Source organism: Bombina bombina, chromosome 3 (genome assembly GCF_027579735.1).
Source record: "Bombina bombina isolate aBomBom1 chromosome 3, aBomBom1.pri, whole genome shotgun sequence".
NCBI classification, from domain to species: domain Eukaryota; kingdom Metazoa; phylum Chordata; class Amphibia; order Anura; family Bombinatoridae; genus Bombina; species Bombina bombina.
In genome coordinates this window covers 1240180398-1240199421 of record NC_069501.1, presented here as the reverse complement: position 1 = coordinate 1240199421, position 19024 = coordinate 1240180398, and the positions used below count along the sequence as shown (strand labels likewise).

The 19024-nt window shown below is 41.5% G+C and overlaps 1 long non-coding RNA gene across 1 annotated transcript in view; it reads left to right on the top strand.

The window, feature by feature from the left end:
- The first annotated feature begins 7590 nt into the window (after positions 1-7590).
- LOC128652155 (uncharacterized) overlaps positions 7591-19024 on the top strand; it is a 37610-nt gene continuing 26176 nt past the window's right edge. The window contains exon 1 of the long non-coding RNA XR_008401284.1: positions 7591-7678. This is a non-coding gene — a long non-coding RNA (uncharacterized LOC128652155). The remainder of the gene's footprint in view (positions 7679-19024) is intronic.

Here is a 19024-nt window from a genome sequence, read left to right as displayed (position 1 = left end):
CCAGCCTGCTTTTTATTAAGGTTACATGCACACAGGGCACTCCCAGGGGGAGAGGGGGGGAAGCACAAAATCCCCCATCACACATTTAGATAGAGAGCACTGTCCTTTGACAGGCCACAATAGGATTACAGTACTTAAGATAACAAGTTTACAAGTTCATCTTATCAATTAGCAGTCTGGCTCCAGAGGTGATTAGACAATAGTTTCTAAAAGCTGAAAAAAAAGAGTTAACTCTTTATGAAATGAAACTTGTTACGGTTTTCTTGGAGCCCTTCTTAGGCGCTGGCTTGCTGGTTCAGGCATTGCTGCTGGGAAATAAGCTCTTCACAACAAAATAACTAATGCTTCTGTAACATTGCTCCCTTTCTGTGGAACACTCTGGCAGACACGGTCTGACCCCTTTTCGGGGCAGACTAAGGCTGTCCAGACCGCTGGTTATGCGGGGCTGAGGTCGGTTTGTCTGGACAACCCGTCGGCGTTGCCATTCTGTTTCCCAGGTCTGTAAGTAATGGTGAAATTGAAGGGTTGCAACGATAAGCTCCAACGTAATAGCCTGCCGTTATCTCCAGAGACCCGGTTCAGCCACACCAACGGGTTATGGTCGGTGACCAGAGTGAACTCCTGACCATATAAATAGGGAGTCAATTTCTTTAATGCCCACACCAAAGCCAAACACTCCTTTTCGACCGCTGCATAGCTGACTTCGCGGGGCAGGAGCTTCCGGCTGATGTAGGCAACTGGATGCTCCCCTCCATCTTCGCCTACTTGGCTGAGGACGGCTCCCAGCCCGAACATGGAAGCATCTGTATGGACGATAAAACGTTTGTTAAGGGCTGGGGCCGCCAAGACAGGAGCGTTAATTAGAGCATTTTTGAGAGCCTGGAAAGCCGTTTCACAGTGGGGAGACCACAGGACCTGTCGAGGTAAGTTCTTCTTGGTCAAGTCAGTCAGGGGTTTGGCAAGTGTGCTGTAGTCTGGTACGAACCGTCTATAGTACCCTGCCGTGCCCAGGAAGGCTAGGACCTGAGTCTTAGTGATGGGGGTGGGCCAATTGGCGACAGCTTCTATTTTGGCCGGCTCTGGTCGCTGCTTTCCACACCCCACCCGGTGACCCAGGTACTGTACCTCGGCCATCCCAAAGTGGCATTTTTCTGGCTTCAGAGTCAGGCCAGCAGCCCGGATCTGATCCAGAACCATTCCCACATGAGCTAAGTGGTCCTCCCAGGACTCACTGTGGATCGCTATGTCGTCCAGGTAGGCGCAAGCAAAACTCTGGAAGCCATTCAGGAGCCTATCCACCAAGCGCTGGAATGTAGCTGGGGCATTCTTCATCCCAAACGGCATTACCCTAAACTGATATAAGCCGAATGGGGTGACGAATGCCGACTTGGGGATAGCCTCCGGGGCCAGGGGAATCTGCCAGTAACCTTTGCAGAGGTCAATAGTGGGCAGGTAATTTCCCCTGGCTATACGATCGAGTAGCTCGTCTACCCTGGGCATAGGGTAAGCGTCCGTCACGGTATTTTCATTGAGCCTCCGATAGTCTACGCAGAACCGGGTGGTCCCATCTTTCTTGGGCACCAAGACAACTGGGGAGGCCCAGGGACTATCGGAGGGCTCAATTACCCTGAGCTGGAGCATCTCATCGATCTCCTTCTTCATTCCTGTCCTAACTGCTTCGGGGATTCGGTACGGAGCCTGGCGCAAGGGAGCTTGTCCCGGAGTATCTACCTGGTGGGTGGTTAAAGTAGTGTACCCTGGCTTCGGGGAGAAGGTGAGGTGTTTGGACTGGAGGAGTTGGTTGAGCTGCTCCCTTTCAGTGGGGCTAAGTCGGTCCCCTATCTGAACCTGCGCCACTATACCTGTGGGGAGGCTCTTTTCTAATAGGTCTGGAATGGGTAAACTGTCGGGGTCTTCCTGAGGGGAACAACATATGGCCGTCACGTTCTCTGGTCGCTCAAAATATTCCTTGAGCATGTTTACATGGAATGTCTTTCTAAGATTGTTGTCGTGGCAGCTAGCTATCACATAAGTGGTGTCTCCCCTTTTCTCTACGATCTGGTAGGGACCCTGCCAGGACGCCTGCAATTTGTCTGTCTTCACCGGCTTAAGTACTAACACCTTTTGTCCTATGGTGAAGATTCTCTTTCGGGCCCCCCGATCGTACCATACTTTCTGTCTTCTCTGGGCCAACTGGAGATTAGCCCGCACGGATTTGGCTAATTGCTCCATTCGGTCCCTGAGTTCCAGCACGTATGGCACAATTGGGACACCGTCAGCCTCCATCTCTCCCTCCCAGTGCTCCCGGATCAGGTTTAGGGGTCCCCGTACCTTTCTTCCGTAGAGCAACTCGAAGGGAGAGAACCCTGTAGTTTCCTGGGGCACCTCCCGATAAGCAAATAGGAGGTGCGGCAGGAAGCGTTCCCAGTCTCGGTATTCCTGAGTGAACGTCTTGAGCATTTGCTTGAGGGTCCCATTGAACCTCTCACACAGCCCGTTCGTCTGGGGGTGGTATGGGGAGCTTAGGAGGGACTTAATTTTGCAAACCTGCCAGAGTTGTTGAGTCAATTCAGCCGTAAATTGGGTGCCTCGGTCGGATAGGATTTCTTTTGGAAATCCTACCCGGGAGAACACCTGTACTAGTGCATTCGCTACCGTATCCGCTTGTATGTTGGATAGGGCGACAGCCTCTGGGTACCTGGTAGCGTAGTCCACTACGGTAAGAATGTATCGCTTACCGGAGGGACTAGGGGTAGCCAGTGGTCCCACTAGGTCAATAGCAACCCGGCTGAAGGGTTCCTCTACAATGGGCATATTTACTAGCTGGGCTTTAGGGTGATCGCCTCGCCTTCCTACTCGTTGACACACATCGCAGGTGTTACAGTAAGTTCTAACGTCAGCGTGCACCCCTGGCCAAAAGAACGTGTGAGTAATGCGGTGTAGGGTACGGGTAACGGCTAGGTGGCCTGCTAAGGGGATGTCGTGGCCTATTTTGAGGATTTCTTGATGGTATTTGTGGGGCACTACCAGCTGTCGCCTACGCTGTCCCCTTTTCTCTGTCCAGCGGTATAGTTTCCCTTTTTCCCATAAGAATGTTTCGTTATCTGCCCCGCCCCCTCCGGTCTCTGCTCGTTCCCGGTACTTTTGTAAGGTCGGGTCAGTCTTAGACTCTGCCTCGAAAGCATCTGGGGTGTCCCAGGGTATGGGGCCTAACCTGTCAGGCAAGGTCGGGGTAGGTCTTACCTGTGTCTCCCGCACTGGTGAAAGCTCTCGCTCCATCCGGGCTTGGGCCCGTGTAGTCACTGGGTCCGCCTCATTGTTGCATACTGGAGCATAGGCAGAAGTCATGGGGCCCAAATCGTTGCCCAGTAGTACTTCGGCAGGTAAATTATCCATTAGGCCCACGTTCACAGCCCCCTTTCCCGCTCCCCAATCAAGATGCACTTTAGCTGTTGGAATTTCGTACACATCCCCCCCCGCCACTCTAACGGCCACAGTCTGTCCAGATCGCTTGTGCTCCGGCACCAAATGACTCTGTACCAGCGTGATAGTAGCCCCTGTGTCTCTCAATCCCTCGGTAGATCGCCCCTCGAGCCATACCTTCTGCCGATGGTGCTGGCGGTTATCTGAGGCAGGATATACAGGGTCCGCCTCGTGAAGCGGCCCCAAATATTCCTCCATAGGGGCCTCTTGGTTAACACAGAGGGTCCGGGCCGGACGATATGCCCCAGAGGGGTAATTGTAATTCCTGGGTGTCTGGTGCGTATTAAGGGGGCAGCTAGCCATGAAATGCCCTGGTTGCTTGCATCGGTGGCAAGTCGGTCTGGGACGCTCAGAGCTGTTATTGGGTGGTCCTGAGTGTCGGGCGGGCCCTGCGGGCACCGGGGCTCGGAATTCAGCACGAGGGGGTGCACGGTAAACCTCTCTGGGTTCGTGAAGACGGGAGTCATAATGTTCATCGGCCAATTTGGCTGCTTCTTCTAAGGTAGAAGGTCGCCTGTCTCGCAGCCATTCCTTCCCTTGCTGTTCCATGCCATTATAAAAATGTTCTAAGAGAAACAATTGTAAAATTTCCTCACCAGTCACCGCTTTACTTCCGCTCATCCAGTGATTTGCCGCTCTCCGCATTCGGTGCGCCCATTCCATATGGGTATCGTTAGGCTTCTTTTTCGTGCCCCGAAACTGTCGGCGATACGCGTCCGGAGTTACTGCGTACCGTCGCAACAGTGTCTCCTTAACTAGCTCATACTGTGTCACTTCCTCAGCACCCAGAGTACGAAAGGCTTCCAGGGCTCGCCCGGATAGTTTCCCAGACAATATCGTGGGCCACTCCCTGTTGGGAATCTGGTGCAGGGCACATTGCCTTTCGAAGTCCGCCAAATATTCATCAATCCCTGTCTCGCTCTCTAGGAAGGGTCGAAATGCCGCATAGGGTATCTTGGGCCTCCCAGCATTTTCGACAGGGATGATTACCTGCGGGGCTTCAGCATTGCGGTGTGCATTCGCTAGGTTGAGTTCGTGGGCTCGAGTCTCTCGTATATCCTTGTCCGCTTCCGCCATCAACTGCTGTACCAATTCCATGGAGGGGTTCGGCCCGTACAGTGAGAGCCTCTCCCGAACAATCCTGGTTTTTTCGTCACTAATCGTGGTCGGTGTTTCCGCCATTGTGAAGCTCTGATCCAGTTCGGTCAATTCTGCGATCAGCTCTCTCCTCGGCCGGTTGCTGGCGTACCCCCCTCTGCTTTCAAGTAAATACTTTAGGGTTGTACGCTTCAATTTTTCGTAAGCGCTCTCCATCCGTTCTGTACCTCTCCTAGGAAATCCAGGAAAGATCCCACCGCTGCCGCCAAATGTTACGGTTACCCTTAGTCTCGCTGAGAGATGGACCGCTTAGTAGCCTGGATCCCTATTGCTAAAGAGGGGAGAAGCTGCTTTCCATAGTATTCTATATGAGTCTCGCAAATATAGAATAATCTCCCTTAGCTGCAGTACAGCTAGGATACCCTTCTGCCCACAAAAACGAGTCAACGCTGCGATTGAGGGTCAAAACAAGAACTCAGGACTGGGATGCCCAGCCTGCTTTTTATTAAGGTTACATGCACACAGGGCACTCCCAGGGGGAGAGGGGGGGAAGCACAAAATCCCCCATCACACATTTAGATAGAGAGCACTGTCCTTTGACAGGCCACAATAGGATTACAGTACTTAAGATAACAAGTTTACAAGTTCATCTTATCAATTAGCAGTCTGGCTCCAGAGGTGATTAGACAATAGTTTCTAAAAGCTGAAAAAAAAGAGTTAACTCTTTATGAAATGAAACTTGTTACGGTTTTCTTGGAGCCCTTCTTAGGCGCTGGCTTGCTGGTTCAGGCATTGCTGCTGGGAAATAAGCTCTTCACAACAAAATAACTAATGCTTCTGTAACATATATATATATATATATATATATAATGTAAACTTAGCTATGGTTATACTAGTTATGCACAGTATGTGTGTGTGTGTATATATATATATAAAACATGGAAGGGAACTGCACTCCAAGACCGGATCAGGTACACATCCTGTGACTCAGCAACATCCAGCCCTGGGTGCTAAATAGCACTCCAAAAAAGCTGGAAAGGTTAGTCACCGCATCTGGCCAAATGGGAAAGCTCAGGCACCACGTCAAGGTCCTTTCCATTGCCTGAGTCCCTAACACAACCACACTATCATGCGAGCTCACAAAGCCAAACAAACTGAGAACAAAGAAGGGGTGCACAGGTGGTGTACCTGATCCGGTCTTGGAGTGCAGTTCCCTTCCATGTTTTGTATTTTCTATGGGTGATTACAGCCACCTGTGCACCCCTTCTTTGTTCTCAGTTTGTTTGGCTTTGTGAGCTCGCATGATGGTGTGGCTGTGTTAGGGACTCAGGCAATGGAAAGGACCTTGACGTGGTGCCTGAGCTTTCCCATTTGGCCAGATGCGGTGACTAACCTTTCCAGTTGTGATTTTATCTTAGCTGTGAGCTAGCTGGTGAGTGCTGGGTGTTTCTATGTGTTGTATTACTTTTTATTTGTAATCTCTCTTGTTTCTTGCACCCATTCCGGACTGGGGTTAACTGCCTGTGGCTCTGGTGACATCACAGCTTTTTTGGAGTGCTATTTAGCACCCAGGGCTGGATGTTGCTGAGTCACAGGATGTGTTCCTGATCCGGTCTTGGAGTGCAGTTCCCTTCCATGTTTTGTATTTTCTATGGGTGATTACAGCCACCTGTGCATCCCTTCTTTGTTCTCAGTTTGTTTGGCTTTGTGAGCTCGCATGATGGTGTGGCTGTGTTAGGGACTCAGGCAATGGAAAGGACCTTGACGTGGTGCCTGAGCTTTCCCATTTGGCCAGATGCGGTGACTAACCTTTCCAGTTGTGATTTTATCTTAGCTGTGAGCTAGCTGGTGAGTGCTGTGTGTTTCTATGTGTTGTATTACTTTTTATTTGTAATCTCCCTTGTTTCTTGCACCCATTCCGGACTGGGGTTAACTGCCTGTGGCTCTGGTGACATCACAGCTTTTTTGGAGTGCTATTTAGCACCCAGGGCTGGATGTTGCTGAGTCACAGGATGTGTACCTGATCCGGTCTTGGAGTGCAGTTCCCTTCCATGTTTTGTATTTTCTATGGGTGATTACAGCCACCTGTGCACCCCTTCTTTGTTCTCAGTTTGTTTGGCTTTGTGAGCTCGCATGATGGTGTGGCTGTGTTAGGGACTCAGACAATGGAAAGGACCTTGATGTGGTGCCTGAGCTTTCCCATTTGGCCAGATGCAGTGACTAACCTTTCCAGTTGTGATTTTATCTTAGCTGTGAGCTAGCTGGTGAGTGCTGGGTGTTTCTATGTGTTGTATTACTTTTTATTTGTAATCATCCCTTGTTTCTTGCACCCATTCCGGACTGGGGTTAACTGCCTGTGGCTCTGGTGACAGCACAGCTTTTTTGGAGTGCTATTTAGCACCCAGGGCTGGATGTTGCTGAGTCACAGGATGTGTACCTGATCCGGTCTTGGAGTGCAGTTCCCTTCCATGTTTTGTATTTTCTATGGGTGATTACAGCCACCTGTGCACCCCTTCTTTGTTCTCAGTTTGTTTGGCTTTGTGAGCTCGCATGATGGTGTGGCTGTGTTAGGGACTCAGGCAATGGAAAGGACCTTGACGTGGTGCCTGAGCTTTCCCATTTGGCCAGATGCGGTGACTAACCTTTCCAGTTGTGATTTTATCTTAGCTGTGAGCTAGCTGGTGAGTGCTGGGTGTTTCTATGTGTTGTATTACTTTTTATTTGTAATCTCCCTTGTTTCTTGCACCCATTCCGGACTGGGGTTAACTGCCTGTGGCTCTGGTGACATCACAGCTTTTTTGGAGTGCTATTTAGCACCCAGGGCTGGATGTTGCTGAGTCACAGGATGTGTACCTGATCCGGTCTTGGAGTGCAGTTCCCTTCCATGTTTTGTATTTTCTATGGGTGATTACAGCCACCTGTGCACCCCTTCTTTGTTCTCAGTTTGTTTGGCTTTGTGAGCTCGCATGATGGTGTGGCTGTGTTAGGGACTCAGGCAATGGAAAGGACCTTGACGTGGTGCCTGAGCTTTCCCATTTGGCCAGATGCGGTGACTAACCTTTCCAGTTGTGATTTTATCTTAGCTGTGAGCTAGCTGGTGAGTGCTGGGTGTTTCTATGTGTTATATATATATATATATATATAATGTAAACTTAGCTATGGTTATACTAGTTATGCACAGTATGTGTGTGTGTATATATATATATATATATATATATATAATGTAAACTTAGCTATGTTAGTGATCCACGGGATTCAATAGACCAAAAAGCTAAATCTGTAACCTAGGTTATCAAAATGCTGCAAACTGCCTACACCAGCTATTTGGTTTGCAGCATCTGCAAGTTGCAAATGAGCTTTTTGGCTTCTCTAGGGAGCGTGGGGGTAAGCACAATTATCTGCAAAAAAAACAAGCAGTTTTTTAATGTGCCTTTAGGTGTGGTTTAGTCCCCCCCCCCCTCTGGAACAACTAAAATTAGTAATAATATACCCTATCTGTATAATACAAGCTCAGGAGCAGCAATGCGTCAGCTAGCTGCTGATTGGTGGCTGAATATGTTATAAGCCTCTTGTCATTGGCTTACCCAGTTTGTTCAGTTAGCTCCCAGTAGTGCATTGCTGCTGCTTAAAGAAAGGATACCAAGAGAATGAAGCAAATTTGATAATAAAGGTATATTGGAAAGTTGTTTTTTGTTCTTTCTGCATCATGAAAGAAAAATATGGGTTTCATGTCCCTTTATGGTTTTTCAATTGAATCGTAAGGGCTTTTTAAAAGTATTTGTTAAAAAATGTTCAGGTTTTTGTAACTGTGTACTACATTAAGGGCAAAATTTAAATCTCTCATACAACAGTTAATTATGCACATACCACAGTCAATTATGCACATACAACAGTTAATTATGCACATAAAACAGTTAATTATGCACATACCACAGTTAATTATGCACATACAGCAGTTTATTATGCACATACAACAGTTAATTATGCACATACCACAGTTAATTATGCACATACAACAGTTAATTATGCACATACCACAGTTAATTATGCACATACAACAGTTAATTATGCACATACCACAGTTAATTATGCACATACAACAGTTAATTATGCACATACCACAGTTAATTATGCACATACAACAGTTAATTATGCACATACAACAGTTAATTAGGCACATACCACAGTTAATTATGCACATAAAACAGTTAATTATGCACATACAACAGTTAATTATGCACATAAAACAGTTAATTATGCACATACCACAGTTAATTATGTACATACCACAGTTAATTATGCACATACAACAGTTAATTATGCACATACAACAGTTAATTATGCACATACCACAGTTAATTATGCACATAAAACAGTTAATTATGCACATACCACAGTTAATTATGCACATACAAAGGTTAATTATGCACATACAACAGTTAATTATGCACATACCACAGTTAATTATGCACATACAACAGTTAATTATGCACATACCACAGTTAATTATGCACATACAGCAGTTTATTATGCACATACCACAGTTAATTATGCACATACAGCAGTTTATTATGCACATACAACAGTTAATTATGCACATACCACAGTTAATTATGCACATACAACAGTTAATTATGCACATACCACAGTTAATTATGCACATACAACAGTTAATTATGCACATACCACAGTTAATTATGCACATACAACAGTTAATTATGCACATACAACAGTTAATTAGGCACATACCACAGTTAATTATGCACATAAAACAGTTAATTATGCACATACAACAGTTAATTATGCACATAAAACAGTTAATTATGCACATACCACAGTTAATTATGTACATACCACAGTTAATTATGCACATACAACAGTTAATTATGCACATACAACAGTTAATTATGCACATACCACAGTTAATTATGCACATAAAACAGTTAATTATGCACATACAACAGTTAATTATGCACATACCACAGTTAATTATGCACATACAACAGTTAATTATGCACATAAAACAGTTAATTATGCACATACAACAGTTAATTATGCACATACCACAGTTAATTATGCACATACAACAGTTAATTATGCACATACCACAGTTAATTATGCACATACAACAGTTAATTATGCACATACCACAGTTAATTATGCACATAAAACAGTTAATTATGCACATACCACAGTTAATTATGCACATACAAAGGTTAATTATGCACATACAACAGTTAATTATGCACATACCACAGTTAATTATGCACATACAACAGTTAATTATGCACATACCACAGTTAATTATGCACATACCACAGTTAATTATGCACATACAACAGTTAATTATGCACATACAACAGTTAATTAGGCACATACCACAGTTAATTATGCACATAAAACAGTTAATTATGCACATACAACAGTTAATTATGCACATAAAACAGTTAATTATGCACATACCACAGTTAATTATGTACATACCACAGTTAATTATGCACATACAACAGTTAATTATGCACATACAACAGTTAATTATGCACATACCACAGTTAATTATGCACATAAAACAGTTAATTATGCACATACAACAGTTAATTATGCACATACCACAGTTAATTATGCACATACAACAGTTAATTATGCACATAAAACAGTTAATTATGCACATACAACAGTTAATTATGCACATACCACAGTTAATTATGCACATACAACAGTTAATTATGCACATACCACAGTTAATTATGCACATACAACAGTTAATTATGCACATACCACAGTTAATTATGCACATAAAACAGTTAATTATGCACATACCACAGTTAATTATGCACATACAAAGGTTAATTATGCACATACAACAGTTAATTATGCACATACCACAGTTAATTATGCACATACAACAGTTAATTATGCACATACCACAGTTAATTATGCACATACAACAGTTAATTATGCACATACCACAGTTAATTATGCACATACAACAGTTAATTATGCACATGCCACAGTTAATTATGCACATACAACAGTTAATTATGCACATACCACTTGTTAATTATGCACATAAAACAGTTAATTATGCACATACCACAGTTAATTATGCACATACAAAGGTTAATTATGCACATACCACAGTTAATTATGCACATACCAGAGTTAATTGTGCACATAAAACAGTTAATTATGCACATACCACAGTTAATTATGCACATACAACAGTTAAGTATGCACATAAAACAGTTAATTATGCACATACAACAGTTAATTATGCACATACAAAGTTAATTATGCACATATCACAGTTAATTATGCACATACAACTGTTAATTATGCACATACAACTGTTAATTATGCACATACAACAGTTAATTATGCACATACAACAGTTAATTATGCTGCACATACAACAATTAATTATGCACATACAACAGTTAATTATGCACATACAACAGCAAATTATGCACATACCACAGTTAATTATGCACATAAAACAGTTAATTATGCACATACCACAGTTATTTATGCACATACAAAGGTTAATTATGCACATACAACAGTTAATTATGCACATAAAACAGTTAATTATGCACATACAACAGTTAATTATGCACATATCACAGTTAATTATGCACATAGAACTGTTAATTATGCACATACAACAGTTAATTATGCACATACAACAGTTAATTATGCTGCACATAAAACAGTTAATTATGCACACACAACAATTAATTGTGCACATACAACAGTTAATTATGCACATACAACAGTTAATTATGCACATAAAACAGTTAATTATGCTGCACATACAACAGTTAATTATGCACATACAACAGTTTATTATGCTGCACATAAAACAGTTAATTATGCACATACCACAGGTAATTATGCACACAACACAGTCAATTATGCACATACAACAGTTAATTATGCACATAACACAGTTAATTATGCACATACCACAGTTAATTGTGCACATAAAACAGTTAATTATGCACATACAACAGTTTATTATGCTGCACATACAACAGTTAATAATGCGCATACAACAGTTAATTATGCACATACCACAGTTAAGTATGCACATACAACAGTTAATTATGCACATACAACAATTAATTATGCTGCACATAAAACAGCTAATTATGCACATACAACAGTTAATTATGCACATAACACAGTTAATTATAAACATACAACAGTTAATTATGCACATACAACAGTTAATTATGCACATACAAAAGTTAATTATGCACATAAAACAGTTAATTATGCACTTACAACAGTTAATTATGCACATACCACAGTTAATTATAATATGCAGCAGAATGGAATGCATTTTGAACAGCTACATGTTACACAGTGCTTGCTAGATCCGTACAGGAGCTTATTTTTATCTACTCATACCAGGGAAGATAAGGAATTCTCTGCGATAGCTAAATAATGCAATAGTTACTAAACCAAAAACACCTTACTAAATGCCTAAAAAATCTTTATTTTGTACACAAATCTTTTGAAATGTATCACTTAAAGGGACATGAAACCCAATTTTTTTCTCTCATGATTTAGAAAGAGCATGCAATTTTAAACAACTTTCTAATTTACTTCAATTATCTATTTTGCTTCATTCTCTTGATATCCTTTGCTGAAAAGCATATCTAGATATGCTCAGAAGCTGCTGATTGGTAGCTGCACATAAATGCCTTGTGTGATTGGCTCTCCCATGTGCATTGCTATTTCTTAAACAAAAGATATCTAAAACATGAAGCAAATTAGAAAATAGAAGTAAATTGGAATGATGTTTAAAATTGTATTCTCTACTTGAATCATGAAAGAAAATTTTTGAGTTTAGTGTACCTTTAACTGCAGATATAAAAACATAATTTATGTAAGAACTTGCCTGATAAATTCATTTCTTTCATATTAGCAAGAGTCCATGAGCTAGTGACGTATGGGATATACATTCCTACCAGGAGGGGCAAAGTTTCCCAAACCTTAAAATGCCTATAAATACACCCCTCACCACACCCACAAATCAGTTTAACGAATAGCCAAGAAGTGGGGTGATAAGAAAAAAGTGCGAAAGCATATAAAATAAGGAATTGGAATAATTGTGCTTTATACAAAAAAATCATAACCACCACAAAAAGGGTGGGCCTCATGGACTCTTGCTAATATGAAAGAAATGAATTTATCAGGTAAGTCCTTACATAAATTATGTTTTCTTTCATGTAATTAGCAAGAGTCCATGAGCTAGTGACGTATGGGATAATGACTACCCAAGATGTGGATCTTTCCACGCAAGAGTCACTAGAGAGGGAGGGATAAAATAAAGACAGCCAATTCCTGCTGAAAATAATCCACACCCAAAATAAAGTTTAATGAAAATATAAGCAGAAGATTCAAACTGAAACCGCTGCCTGAAGTACTTTTCTACCAAAAACTGCTTCAGAAGAAGAAAACACATCAAAATGGTAGAATTTAGTAAAAGTATGCAAAGAGGACCAAGTTGCTGCTTTGCAAATCTGATCAACCGAAGCTTCATTCCTAAACGCCCAGGAAGTAGAAACTGACCTAGTAGAATGAGCTGTAATCCTTTGAGGCGGAGTTTTACCCGACTCAACATAGGCATGATGAATTAAAGATTTCAACCAAGATGCCAAAGAAATGGCAGAAGCTTTCTGGCCTTTTCTAGAACCAGAAAAGATAACAAACAGACTAGAAGTCTTACGGAAAGATTTAGTAGCTTCAACATAATATTTCAAAGCTCTAACAACATCCAAAGAATGCAACGATTTCTCCTTAGAATTCTTAGGATTAGGACATAATGAAGGAACCACAATTTCTCTACTAATGTTGTTGGAATTCACAACCTTAGGTAAAAATTGAAAAGAAGTTCGCAACACTGCCTTATCCTGATGAAAAATCAGAAAAGGAGACTCACAAGAAAGAGCAGATAATTCAGAGACTCTTCTGGCAGAAGAAATCGCCAAAAGGAACAAAACTTTCCAAGAAAGTAATTTAATGTCCAATGAATGCATGGGTTCAAAAGGAGGAGCTTGAAGAGCCCCCAGAACCAAATTCAAACTCCAAGGAGGAGAAATTGACTTAATGACAGGTTTTATACGAACCAAAGCTTGTACAAAACAATGAATATCAGGAAGATTAGCAATCTTTCTGTGAAAAAGAACAGAAAGAGCAGAGATTTGTCCTTTCAAGGAACTTGCGGACAAACCCTTATCTAAACCATCCTGAAGAAACTGTAAAATTCTCGGTATTCTAAAAGAATGCCAAGAAAAATGATGAGAAAGACACCAAGAAATATAAGTCTTCCAGACTCTATAATATATCTCTCTAGATACAGATTTATGAGCCTGTAACATAGTATTAATCACAGAGTCAGAGAAACCTCTTTGACCAAGAATCAAGCGTTCAATCTCCATACCTTTAAATTTAAGGATTTGAGATCCTGATGGAAAAAAGGACCTTGCGACAGAAGGTCTGGTCTTAACGGAAGAGTCCACGGTTGGCAAGAGGCCATCCGGACAAGATCAGCATACCAAAACCTGTGAGGCCATGCCGGAGCTACCAGCAGAACAAACGAGCATTCCTTCAGAATCTTGGAGATTACTCTTGGAAGAAGAACTAGAGGCGGAAAGATATAGGCAGGATGATACTTCCAAGGAAGTGATAATGCATCCACTGCCTCCGCCTGAGGATCCCGGGATCTGGACAGATACCTGGGAAGTTTCTTGTTTAGATGAGATGCCATCAGATCTATTTCTGGAAGTTCCCACATTTGAACAATCTGAAGAAATACCTCTGGGTGAAGAGACCATTCGCCCGGATGCAACGTTTGGCGACTGAGATAATCCGCTTCCCAATTGTCTATACCTGGGATATGAACCGCAGAGATTAGACAGGAGCTGGATTCCGCCCAAACCAGAATTCGAGATACTTCTTTCATAGCCAGAGGACTGTGAGTCCCTCCTTGATGATTGATATATGCCACAGTTGTGACATTGTCTGTCTGAAAACAAATGAACGATTCTCTCTTCAGAAGAGGCCAAGACTGAAGAGCTCTGAAAATTGCACAGAGTTCCAAAATATTGATCGGTAATCTCACCTCCTGAGATTCCCAAACTCCTTGTGCCGTCAGAGATCCCCACACAGCTCCCCAACCTGTAAGACTTGCATCTGTTGAAATTACAGTCCAGGTCGGAAGAACAAAAGAAGCCCCCTGAATTAAACGATGGTGATCTGTCCACCACGTCAGAGAGTGTCGTACAATCTTTTTTAAAGATATTAATTGAGATATCTTTGTGTAATCCCTGCACCATTGATTCAGCATACAGAGCTGAAGAGGTCGCATGTGAAAATGAGCAAAGGGGATCGCGTCCGATGCAGCAGTCATAAGACCTAGAATTTCCATGCATAAGGCTACCGAAGGGAATGATTGTGACTGAAGGTTTCGACAAGCTGAAATCAATTTTAGACGTCTCTTGTCTGTCAAAGACAGAGTCATGGACACTGAATCTATCTGGAAACCCAGAAAGGTTACCCTTGTCTGAGGAATCAATGAACTTTTTAGTAAATTAATCCTCCAACCATGATCTTGAAGAAACAACACAAGTCGATTCGTATGAGATTCTGCAAAATGTAAAGACTGAGCAAGTACCAAGATATCGTCCAAATAAGGAAATACCACAATACCCTGTTCTCTGATTACAGACAGAAGGGCACCGAGAACTTTTGTAAAAATTCTTGGGGCTGTAGCTAGGCCAAACGGCAGAGCCACAAACTGGTAATGCTTGTCCAGGAAAGAGAATCTCAGGAACTGAAAGTGATCTGGATGAATCGGAATATGCAGATATGCATCCTGTAAATCTATCGTGGACATATAATGCCCTTGCTGAACAAAAGGCAAGATAGTCCTTACAGTTACCATTTTGAATGTTGGTATCCTTACATAACGATTCAATATTTTTAGATCCAGAACTGGTCTGAAGGAATTCTCCTTCTTTGGTACAATGAAGAGATTCGAATAAAACCCCAGCCCCTGTTCCAGAACTGGAACTGGCATAATTACTCCAGCCAACTCTAGATCTGAAACACATTTCAGAAATGCTTGAGCTTTCGCTGGGTTTACTGGGACACGGGAAAGAAAAAATCTCTTTGCAGGAGGTCTTATCTTGAAACAAATTCTGTACCCTTCTGAAACGATGTTCTGAATCCAAAGATTGTGAACAGAATTGATCCAAATTTCTTTGAAAAAACGTAACCTGCCCCCTACCAGCTGGGCTGGAATGAGGGCCGCACCTTCATGTGGACTTAGAAGCTGGCTTTGCTTTTCTAGAAGGCTTGGATTTATTCCAGACTGGAGATGGTTTCCAAACTGAAACTGCTCTTGAGGAAGAAGGATCAGGCTTTTGTTCTTTGTTGAAACGAAAGGAACGAAAACGATTATTAGCCCTGTTTTTACCCTTAGATCTTTTATCCTGTGGTAAAAAAGTTCCTTTCCCACCAGTAACAGTTGAGATAATAGAATCCAACTGAGAACCAAATAATTTGTTACCCTGGAAAGAAATGGAAAGTAGAGTCGATTTAGAAGACATGTCAGCATTCCAAGTTTTAAGCCATAAAGCTCTTCTAGCTAAAATAGCTAGAGACATAAACCTGACATCAACTCTGATAATATCAAAAATGGCATCACAGATAAAATTATTAGCATGTTGCAGAAGAATAATAATATTATGAGAATCATGATCTGTTACTTGTTGCGCTAAAGTTTCCAACCAAAAAGTTGAAGCTGCAGCAACATCAGCCAATGATATAGCAGGTCTAAGAAGATTACCTGAACACAGATAAGCTTTTCTTAGAAAGGATTCAATTTTCCTATCTAAAGGATCCTTAAACCAAGTACCATCTGACGTAGGAATAGTAGTACGTTTAACAAGGGTAGAAATAGCCCCATCAACTTTAGGGATTTTGTCCCAAAATTCCAATCTATCAGACGGCACAGGATATAATTGCTTAAAACGTTTAGAAGGAGTAAATGAATTACCCAAATTATTCCATTCTCTGGAAATTACTTCAGAAATAGCACCAGGAACAGGAAAAACTTCTGGAATAACCACAGGAGATTTAAAGACCTTATCTAAACGTTTAGATTTAGTATCAAGAGGACCAGAATCCTCAATTTCTAAAGCAATTAGTACTTCTTTAAGTAAAGAACGAATAAATTCCATTTTAAATAAATATGAAGATTTATCAGCATCAACCTCTGAGACAGAATCCTCTGAACTAGAAGAGTTATAAGAATCAGAATGATGATGTTCATTTAAAAATTCATCCGTATACAGAGAAGTTTTAAAGATTTTTTATGTTTACTAGAAGGAGGAATAACAGACATAGCCTTCTTGATAGATTCAGAAACAAAATCTCTTATGTTATCAGGAACACTCTGAACATTAGATGTTGATGGAACTGCAACAGGTAATGGTATATTACTAAAGGAAATATTATCTGCATTAACGAGTTTGTCATGACAATTAGTACAAACAACAGCTGGAGGAACAACTACCAAAAGTTTACAGCAGATACACTTAGCTTTGGTAGTTCCAGCACCAGACAGCGATTTTCCTGAAGTATCTTCTGACTCGGATGCAACGTGAGACATCTTGCAATATGTAAGAGAAAAAACAACATATAAAGCAAAATTGATCAAATTCCTTAAATGACAGTTTCAGGAATGGGAAAAAATGCCAAGGAACAAGCTTCTAGCAACCAGAAGCAATGAAAAATGAGACTTAAATAATGTGGAGACAAAAGCGACGCCCATATTTTTTTGCGCCAAAATAAGACGCCCACATTATTTGGCGACTAAATGCTTTTGGCGCCAAAGAATGACGCCACATCCGGAACGCCGACATTTTTGGCGCAAAAGAACGTCAAAAAATGACTTCCGGCGACACGTATGACGCCGGAAACAGAAAAGATTTTTTTGCGCCAAAAAAGACCGCGCCAAGAATGACGTAATAAAATGAAGCATTTTCAGCCCCCGCAAGCCTAACAGCCCACAGGAAAAAAGTCAAATTTTTTAAGGTAAGAAAAAATTTATTGATTCAAATGCATTATCCCAAATATGAAACTGACTGTCTGAAAATAAGGAATGTTGAACATCCTGAGTCAAGGCAAATAAATGTTTGAACACATATATTTAGAACTTTATAAAAAAGTGCCCAACCATAGCTTAGAGTGTCACAGAAAATAAGATTTACTTACCCCAGGACACTCATCTACATGTTTGTAGAAAGCCAAACCAGTACTGAAACGAAAATCAGCAGAGGTAATGGTATATATAAGAGTATATCGTCGATCTGAAAAGGGGGGTAAGAGATGAATCTCTACGACCGATAACAGAGAACCTATGAAATAGACCCCGTAGAAGGAGATCATTGCATTCAAATAGGCAATACTCTCCTCACATCCCTCTGACATTCACTGCACGCTGAGAGGAAAACCGGGCTCCAACCTGCTGGGGAGCGCATATCAACGTAGAATCTAGCACAAACTTACTTCACCACCTCCATAGGAGGCAAAGTTTGTAAAACTGATTTGTGGGTGTGGTGAGGGGTGTATTTATAGGCATTTTAAGGTTTGGGAAACTTTGCCCCTCCTGGTAGGAATGTATATCCCATATGTCACTAGCTCATGGACTCTTGCTAATTACATTAAAGAAATATACATTTATAAAATATATATATTTATTTATTTATTTTGTATGTCCCTTTAATGAACAAACTGTCCTTAGCCAACCCCCAGCTGTCTGAGCTTGTACGTTTTCAGGCAGTAAATGAACTTCACTTACAAATGACCCTGTGATGTTACTGTACTGAGCCACTGGAATTAGACCTCAAAGTAGTGACATCCTGGGCAGGAAATGAATAGAGAAGAGATTGTATTAGACACGGGGGCATGATAAATACACTGTCAAGAACCTTGTAATAAAGTACCTAGAGGAGGAAATAGGTCCTTGAAGAACTCACTTCAAATAAGGTTTATGCTGAGCAAAAGAATACAGGCAGCAAGATCCATTTCACTGTCATTTTTTATGTGTATTGAATTTAAAGGGACATATAACTATAAAAAGAAAATGCTCTAATGTGCTAGAGACATTTCTTATCTATTCCATGCACAAAACAAACAAGTTAAACTTTATTGGGTTGATCACAGTATTGCCCTTGATTTTGAAATCCACAAACCAATTGTGCAGGATTAAGCCAATAAAAATGGGAATTTTGTGGCTTTAGCTGTTACATGACAGGCTGAAGGGCCTGTATATTGACTGATATTTTGTTCTCCAATACCATAGAAATAATTAGTGTACGTGTTTCTAAAGGTTTAGAACAGGGGCATTATGGGTATAGTGGACATG